The sequence below is a fragment of the Dermacentor andersoni genome, chromosome 1 (genome assembly GCF_023375885.2).
Source record: "Dermacentor andersoni chromosome 1, qqDerAnde1_hic_scaffold, whole genome shotgun sequence".
Lineage (NCBI taxonomy): Eukaryota > Metazoa > Arthropoda > Arachnida > Ixodida > Ixodidae > Dermacentor > Dermacentor andersoni.
The window spans coordinates 55,945,521-55,953,137 of record NC_092814.1 but is presented as its reverse complement, the minus strand read 5'-3'; the positions used below and the strand labels follow the sequence as shown (position 1 = coordinate 55,953,137).

Genomic DNA, 7,617 nt, shown 5'->3' with positions numbered 1-7,617 from the left:
TGAATGCTGCGTGAGTAAGTTTCATGAGATTTTGCTTTCTGGCATTCGCGACACTGCGTGTCTTGTTCCCCGTCATCCTAAGCGTTACTAACAAGTTTTACAAAACTAAACGCTCTCCTGCTGTCTCGTTTAACGTACTGCACAAACAATCGAACTAAACGGGATCATCTGTACATGTCTGTGGTACGATGTGTGAGATATAGTTTAACAGGCAATAATAAAAAGGCTTTGTTGTAAAGCGGGCGCAGTGGCAAGTAACGAGTAATCTGAATTTTCAATTATCAGCTTTACGGGCACCACCGGCAAATGAGGGTCTGTAATGATCGCACGAGCACGTGTCCGGAGCAGCTGCGTTCTCTTGTTTCTTTCGCACAACCGTCTTATCACCAAATTATTGAACAGCAGCTACGGCGAACATTACGTTCCTTTGCTATCGTTGGTTTTCCCATCGTTCGCTAACAAAACGGTCGTTTTGATTCCCGTGGTCTTTTCTCTCTCTCTCTCTCTGTCTCTCTTGCAACAGGAACACTTGGAAATTCCTGGAGCAATAAATTTTCTCAACTTTTCCCTCCAGGCAAGCTTATGACGTCGTCAGCTCCCTAGCTAAAAAAGAACAATGTAAAGCACACACACGTGCACAAAAAAAAAAAGAAGAATGAGGAGGAAAAGAAGAGGAACAAAAGAAAGCAGAAGCGCATGTTGCCCCGATCGCCTTTGCACGAAGTTCTGCTATAACAACAACAAGTTCTGCGGCACAAAGCGAAACGCCGGCGCGCAGCTAGCACTGCAGACCGCACCACTTCTGACTTCTGCCGTAAAGCGGTTGTAAAAGCCCTGGGGCGGTTGTCGGCATTTGGTTACGACGTGTGTATACGTATCTCTTATACGTATCTTTTTCCCTCTCTGCTCGAGACAAGGGCTGTTGCTTGGGGCCACCGTACAGGCAGTTTCATAATGGCCAAAAAGAAATAGAGAGCATCGAGGTAGCCGGACGCCGGATATGGAGCATTGAACTCACTCGATTACGCCTGGCGAGTCTATCACAGATTACAGCGAAAATTACGATTGTACTTGCTAGAGCTTTCTTTTGATTTTGTTTTCTAAAGATTGAATTGGGGAGGGGGGGGGTGCTGTATGCTTCCTGCGGATATTTATTTATATTTCTTAATGCGCTGTGAGAGGATGTATTTCCTATAGAAAAGTGTCATCTTTATAGTTCTCCGACAGAAAATAAAGGGAGCAGTGGGCCCATCACAACTCTCCAATTTGCAAGAGAGGCTTTTCGCAAGAGAATAGTAAATTGAGGCGAGGACAGAAATGTGAAGCGAGATAGAAGGAAAAATAAAGAGCACTACACGAACGCAAAGTGTGTGCAGGACAACTGCAGCTGGTCGCTTAATTGCTGGTGGCTTAAGAAACAGCGTTATTGCTCGAATGATCTTACTCCGCCGAGGGTGTGAGTGTGGGCTTAAAGAGACGAGACGGGGCGCAATTTCTCATTTACAACATATATGATGATACATGCTGTAGATGTCACTTTCGGGGTAGGCCAGTCGAGCATGATGCTCTACTCTATGTCGACGATCTCCCTGCGCCGCTAATCACACGAGCAACTGGTACGTGTTCGAGATTAGAGAACTTAATTGGCCATACCTTGGCCGAGAAACGGCTCCACGTCACATTTCAGTGGCTTCCAAGTCCCTACGGCGTCGTAGGCAACGAACACACCAATGATGCTTCTCGGTTAGCTCTTGAAGACAACGCACACGAATCGATACCATTGTCAAGGTCGGATGTCGATAGAAGAGGTTCAGCGCTTGCGCGAGATCTCGCGTTCTCCATGTGGAACACCCCAAAATTTCAAGTCCGACTGTACCACTCGGACTCTTTGCTCCGCCATCACACTCAATCTGGGACTCTGCCAAAGCTAGGCTACCTTCCATCATCGGCTATGGCTAGGAGTGCCCTTGGCGAGGTCTCTTGCTTTTCGCATTCGAATGGCCGACAGCACAACGCGGGATGACGGTGGTGGCGAGCAGACCCTTGAACACGTCCTCCGTGACGGTCCTCACTGATAATAAACAGAGAGGGTAGCTCGTGACTGCGCTAACTCGCGTTTACCACAGACCATTGTGAGATCCACAAAGCATATTGGAATGCCGATCTCATGAGCCGTCGCTACAGAGGGGGACGAAGGCACTGTTACAATTATCAAGGTCAACAAATTAGAAATAAAGAAGCTTTAGCCCTATTCGGTGTTCATAGTAGGATTTCCTGCCGTCTCGAATTTTGCAAGACCTACACGACTTTCCAGTCGGAATGGCCAAATGTCCCGACTTTTGCTCTATTTATCTGCAGGTTAACAATAAATTCCTCCAATAGCACTGCTAGACTCGTCTCACTAGATAACGCTCTAGCGTTAAACGCTGCCAGGTTCAGATTCCAATGGCGGCATGTTCGGACCCAGGTATTCTTAGCACCCTCTGCTGCGTCACAGGTCTGACCGCCGCCGTGGTCAATTGCTTCGCAGCCGCTGGGGCCGGGGTTTGATTGTTGTATTCCTATAGGAGGTTGTGGCCAAGTGCTGCACCCGGGTGGCCAATCCTGCTCTGGTGAGGGAGTGTTCTGGTCACCTGGATCAGGCCGCACTCCAGGCCTGTTTATGCAATTTTATCAACACTGGGATTTTTTTTAATCCGGCGGAAAATTGCGCGGCACCGGGATTCGAACCACGGTCTTCTTGCACGCGAGGCGGACACACTACCTCTACGCCACGGCTGCAACTTCTGCAACTGAAGAAGCCGATCAATGAGTTAGAGGTAAGAGGGAAAATAGAGGAATTCCGGATCAAGCTACAGAACAGGTATTCGGCTCAGGAAGCGGACCTTAGTGTTGAAACAATGAACGACAATCTTATGGGCATCATTAAGGAGTGTGCAATAGAAGTCGGTGGTAACTCCGTTAGACAGGATACCAGTAAGCTATCGCAGGAGACGAAAGATCTGATCAAGAAACGCCAATATATGAAAGCCTCTAACCCTACAGCTAGAATAGAACTGGCAGAACTTTCGAAGTTAATCAACAAGCGTAAGACAGCTGACATAAGGAAGTATAATATGGATAGAACTGAACATGCTCTCAGGAACGGAGGAAGCCTAAAAGCAGTGAAGAAGAAACTAGGAATAGGCAAAAATCAGATGTATGCGTTAAGAGACAAAGCCGGCAATATCATTACTAATATGGATGAGATAGTTCATGTGGCTGAGGAGTTCTATAGAGATTTATACAGTATCAGTTGCACCCACGACGATTATGGAAGAGGGAATAGCCTAGAAGAATTTGAAATCCCACAAGTAACCCCAGAAGAAGTAAAGAAAGCCTTGGGAGCTATGCAAAAGGGGAAGGCAGCTGGGGAGGATCAGGTAACAGCAGATTTCTTGAAGGTCGGTGAACAGATTGTTCTAGAAAAACTGGCCACCCTGTATACGCAATGCCTCATGACCTCGAGCGTACCGGAACCTTGGAAGAACGCTAACATAATCCTAATCTATAAGAAAGGGGACGCCAAAGACTTGGAAAATTATAGACCGATCAGCTTACTGTCCGTTGCCTACAAAGTATTTACTAAGGTAATCGCAAATAGAATCAGGAATACCTTGGACTTCCGTCAACCAAAGGACCAGGCAGGATTCCGTAAAGGCTACTCAACAATAGACCATATTCACACTATCAATCAGGTGATAGAAAAAGGTGCGGAATATAACCAACTCTTATATATAGTTTTCATTGATTACGAAAGAGCGTTTGATTTAGTCGAAACCCGAGCAGTCATCGAGACATTACGGAATCAGTGTGTAGACGAGCCGTATGTAAAAATACTGAAAGATATCTATAGCGGCTCCACAGCCACCGTAGTCCTCCATAAAGAAAGCAACAAAATCCCAATAAAGAAAGGCGTCAGGCAGGCAGATACGATTTCTCCAATGCTATTCACAGCGTGTTTACAGGAGGTATTGCAAGACCTGGATTGGGAAGAATTGGGGATAAGAGTTAATGGAGAATACCTTAGTTACTTGCGATTCGCTGATGATATTGCCTTGCTTAGTAACTCAGTGGACCAATTGCCATGCATGCTCACTGACCTGGAGAGGCAAAGCAGAAGGGTAGGTCTAAAAATTAATCTGCAGAAAACTAAAGTAATGTTCAACTGTCTTAGAAGAGAACAGCAATTTACGATAGATAGCGAGGCACTGGAAGTGGTAAGTGAATACATCTACTTAGGGCAGGTAGTGACCGCGGATCCGGACCAAGAGACTTATATAATCAGAAGAATAAGCATGGGCTGGGGTGCGTTTGGCAGGCATTTTCAGATCATGAACACCAGGTTGCCATTATCCCTCAAGAGAAAAGTGTATAACAGCTGTGTCTTACCAGTACTCACGTACGGGGCGGAAACCTGGAGGCTTACGAAAAGGGTTCTACTTAAATTGAGCACGACGAAACGAGCTATGGAAAGAAGAATGATGGGTGTAACGTTAAGGGATAAGAAAAGAGCAGATTGGGTGAGGGAACAAACGCGAGTTAATGACATCTTAGTTGAAATCAAGAAAAAGAAATGGGCATGAGCGGGACATGTATTGAGGAGGGAAGACAACCGATGGTCATTAAGGGTTACGGACTGGATTCCAAGGGAAGGAAAGCGTAGCAGGGGGCGGCAGAAAGTTAGGTGGGCGGATGAGATTAAGAAGTTTGCAGGGACAACATGGGCACAATTAGTAAACATGACCGGGGTAGTTGGAGAAGTATGCGATAGGCCTTTGCCCTGCAGTGGGCGTAACCAGGCTGGTGCTGCAGATGATGATGATGATGATGATGATGACAACACATAGGCCAGATTTTAAATGGACCATTCTTTGTGTGCTGTTGCATTGTCAGAAACAGATTGGTGGTTTCGCTTTTGTTGTTGTTCTAGTTCTGTTGTAGGAACTAACTCTCTTGGTAGCCATGTTTTTCAGGCAACTATACTACACCTTTGTTGTTATAAATCGCGACACAGTAAGACTAGCGAATTTCTTCCATTTTGTTCCACGTACAGACTGCTGGATTTTGGCACTGACAGGGTCAGTCGTCGCTATTCACCCCTTCACCGCCCCCACCCCCTCCTCGTCCAGACTTCGTCCACTCGAGAGTTGGCCAGCCTAGTTTATAGCGCTGCACATGATCATGCGCTGTGGTAGCGTGCGGTGACTGTGACTGGCTGTGATAGTGTCCCTCTGCTTTCTGACTCTATCTGTCCACTTTGTTCTTAAATTTCTACCTCCCCCTCTGCCATTCCCAGGCGTATGGTACTGCCATATGGATTATGGAGTATGGCGTATGGATTGCCTTTCCTGGTTAAGCTCCCTTCCTCTTTCCTTCCGTCTCTCTCTCTCTCTCTGTCTCCACTATACAAATGGTCATGGGTACCATACATAGACTAGTATCTGCAGAACATTGCGTAAGCAACGCAACGAGGTTGGGACCACTTATGTGCCTCCAAAATAGTTTCAATGCTGGTACTCGTGTTACTCCGTTGAAGTACACTTTCAACTTGAGGTTTGCTGTTTCCTGTCATTCAGATCCATGGTTGTTTGAAGACAAGAACAACCTTCTGATTCCGGCAGGTGCGAGAAAAATAGAATTTCATTGAATTATTAACTTACAGAGACTAAGTGACCATCGCACTGCACATTCTGCTATAGTCCCGGCAACGAGGCGCTCAAGAAACCTTCCTTCTCGACTTTTCGGCAACGGCTTTGGTATCTATATATCAAGCAGAGATAAAGTACCTTTGTAACCGGTTAGCTTATATATACGTGCAGCGGGCACTCAGCGTGTCAGTCACTCCTGGCCAGTGATGTGTGCCTGGCCTCGGGCCTAACTGCAGACACACAGAAAATTGGCTGCTTACGTCAGGTACCTGCTTTCATTTCCTCCCAGGAGCGCAGGCGTGGGCAGCCCAATAAGTGCCGCGCCCTGGCTCTGAAGAAAGCAAAGTCACTGCCCGCTCGTGGATGACGGTACGATAAATAACGCGTAACTTTATTTTCGGCAGATAGCTTCCACTTTCCTTATCCTGATAGCTTTTTCGGGTTTCTGCAGAACGCCAATAAGGTGAGGCCCAGCTCACTCGGCTGGGCAAACGGGCGGAGTGCGTCTGTCAGACGGATGTCGGATAATTTACTCCAGAAGCACGCACCTACAGTATACATGCTCACGTGCATTTCGTGGCTCTGTCAGCCTCTGAGATTTTTTTTATATTATTTTTATTTCTTAGCGTTTCCTTCCCCCGTCTTCCGTTCCCGCAGTCAATGGACGAAGTTTTTCTCCGCTTCTGGTCGCGATGGCGATTCTTGCTCGCGCTCAATGAACTGCGGCCCGAGATGTTTCACTTTTTCGCTCGCCGACGTTGCGACGGGGTTTGTTTACATTCTTCCGGTAGCCTCGGTCAGTGTTTTCCCTCGACGCTCGTAATCACGTGGGCACTCTCCAGGACCCTCCTCCTCTCTCTGCGCGCCTTTCCCCACCATGCGGCATTCCGAGCGTCGCGGACGGACGAACGGCGCTATACGATGAGCCCATGTCCGGTGGGCGAGCGAATTTGCGATGGCGCGGATGGAACGTAGGAACTGCTTTTAGCTGCTACTTGCGTGAACCCAGCGCCGTAGATCGCGCAGCCATATATACGTTGACGCGTGCAACGTGAGCCGTGTAAGAAACATTCTTCGCGTGTTTTTATTCTGTTGTGTTTTTTTTTTTTGCCCAATTTTAGTACATTTTTTCTTCTTTCTTTTTTTCTATTTCTTTTGACTTCGGTATATCGAACTCGGAAGTCAGCTTCAATTTTCCACTGGAGCAAAAATAATGAACATCGTAATATTCGAATTCGTGATAACAGCGTGGTCGCTTTTCCTCTACTCATCTTTCGAAGTAAAGGACGGACAGTATTAAGACGTATTATGTTCTGTCGCGAAGCATCGTGAGAAACAGTAACAAGTGATTCCTCAAATCCACGTTTCAATTTAGTGAATAGTACTGTAACAGCAGGTTTGAACATTAGTCCCCTTACTTTTCTCTCACTTGTCCGTGCCATCTTCTCCAAGGAGGAAGTAAAGAGAGAGAAAGAAAGGGAGGTTAGCCAGTGTAAATACCAGCTGGCTGACCTGTGCTGAGAAATGTGGTGAAGGAGAGAAAAGGTGATAGAAGGAGAGAAGAGATAAAAAAAGCAGAATGTTAAGAAAAGAATGCGCACGCTAACGCGATGGAAGCTTCTTTACTTCCACCAGTAGATCACACAATCAACAAGTCTTTTAGCGCCGGAGGAACGTGTTTAAAGACTTAAGTGCTCGGGGTCACTGTCCCACGGCTCTCTCCTCCGTTAAGAGGCGGTCAAACAAACTGGAGTGCTGTAACATATCACGACATTATACGGTAGACATCAACGACTAACAGCAAGCATTACGCCATGTTCTTAGAATTTTCAAATATAGGGTGACCGAAAAAAATTCATAAGAAAGAACACATTGCAAGATACGATTGTAAAACCCATGGTGTTCGGTTATCAAAACGCTGCTTACC

At 46.5% G+C, this 7,617-nt stretch overlaps 1 protein-coding gene across 1 annotated transcript in view; it reads left to right on the top strand.

The window, feature by feature from the left end:
* Positions 1-7,617, top strand: part of LOC126544599 (Kv channel-interacting protein 4-like) — a 617,305-nt gene that overhangs the window by 245,094 nt on the left and 364,594 nt on the right. The gene's annotated exons all lie outside the window — the stretch shown is intronic.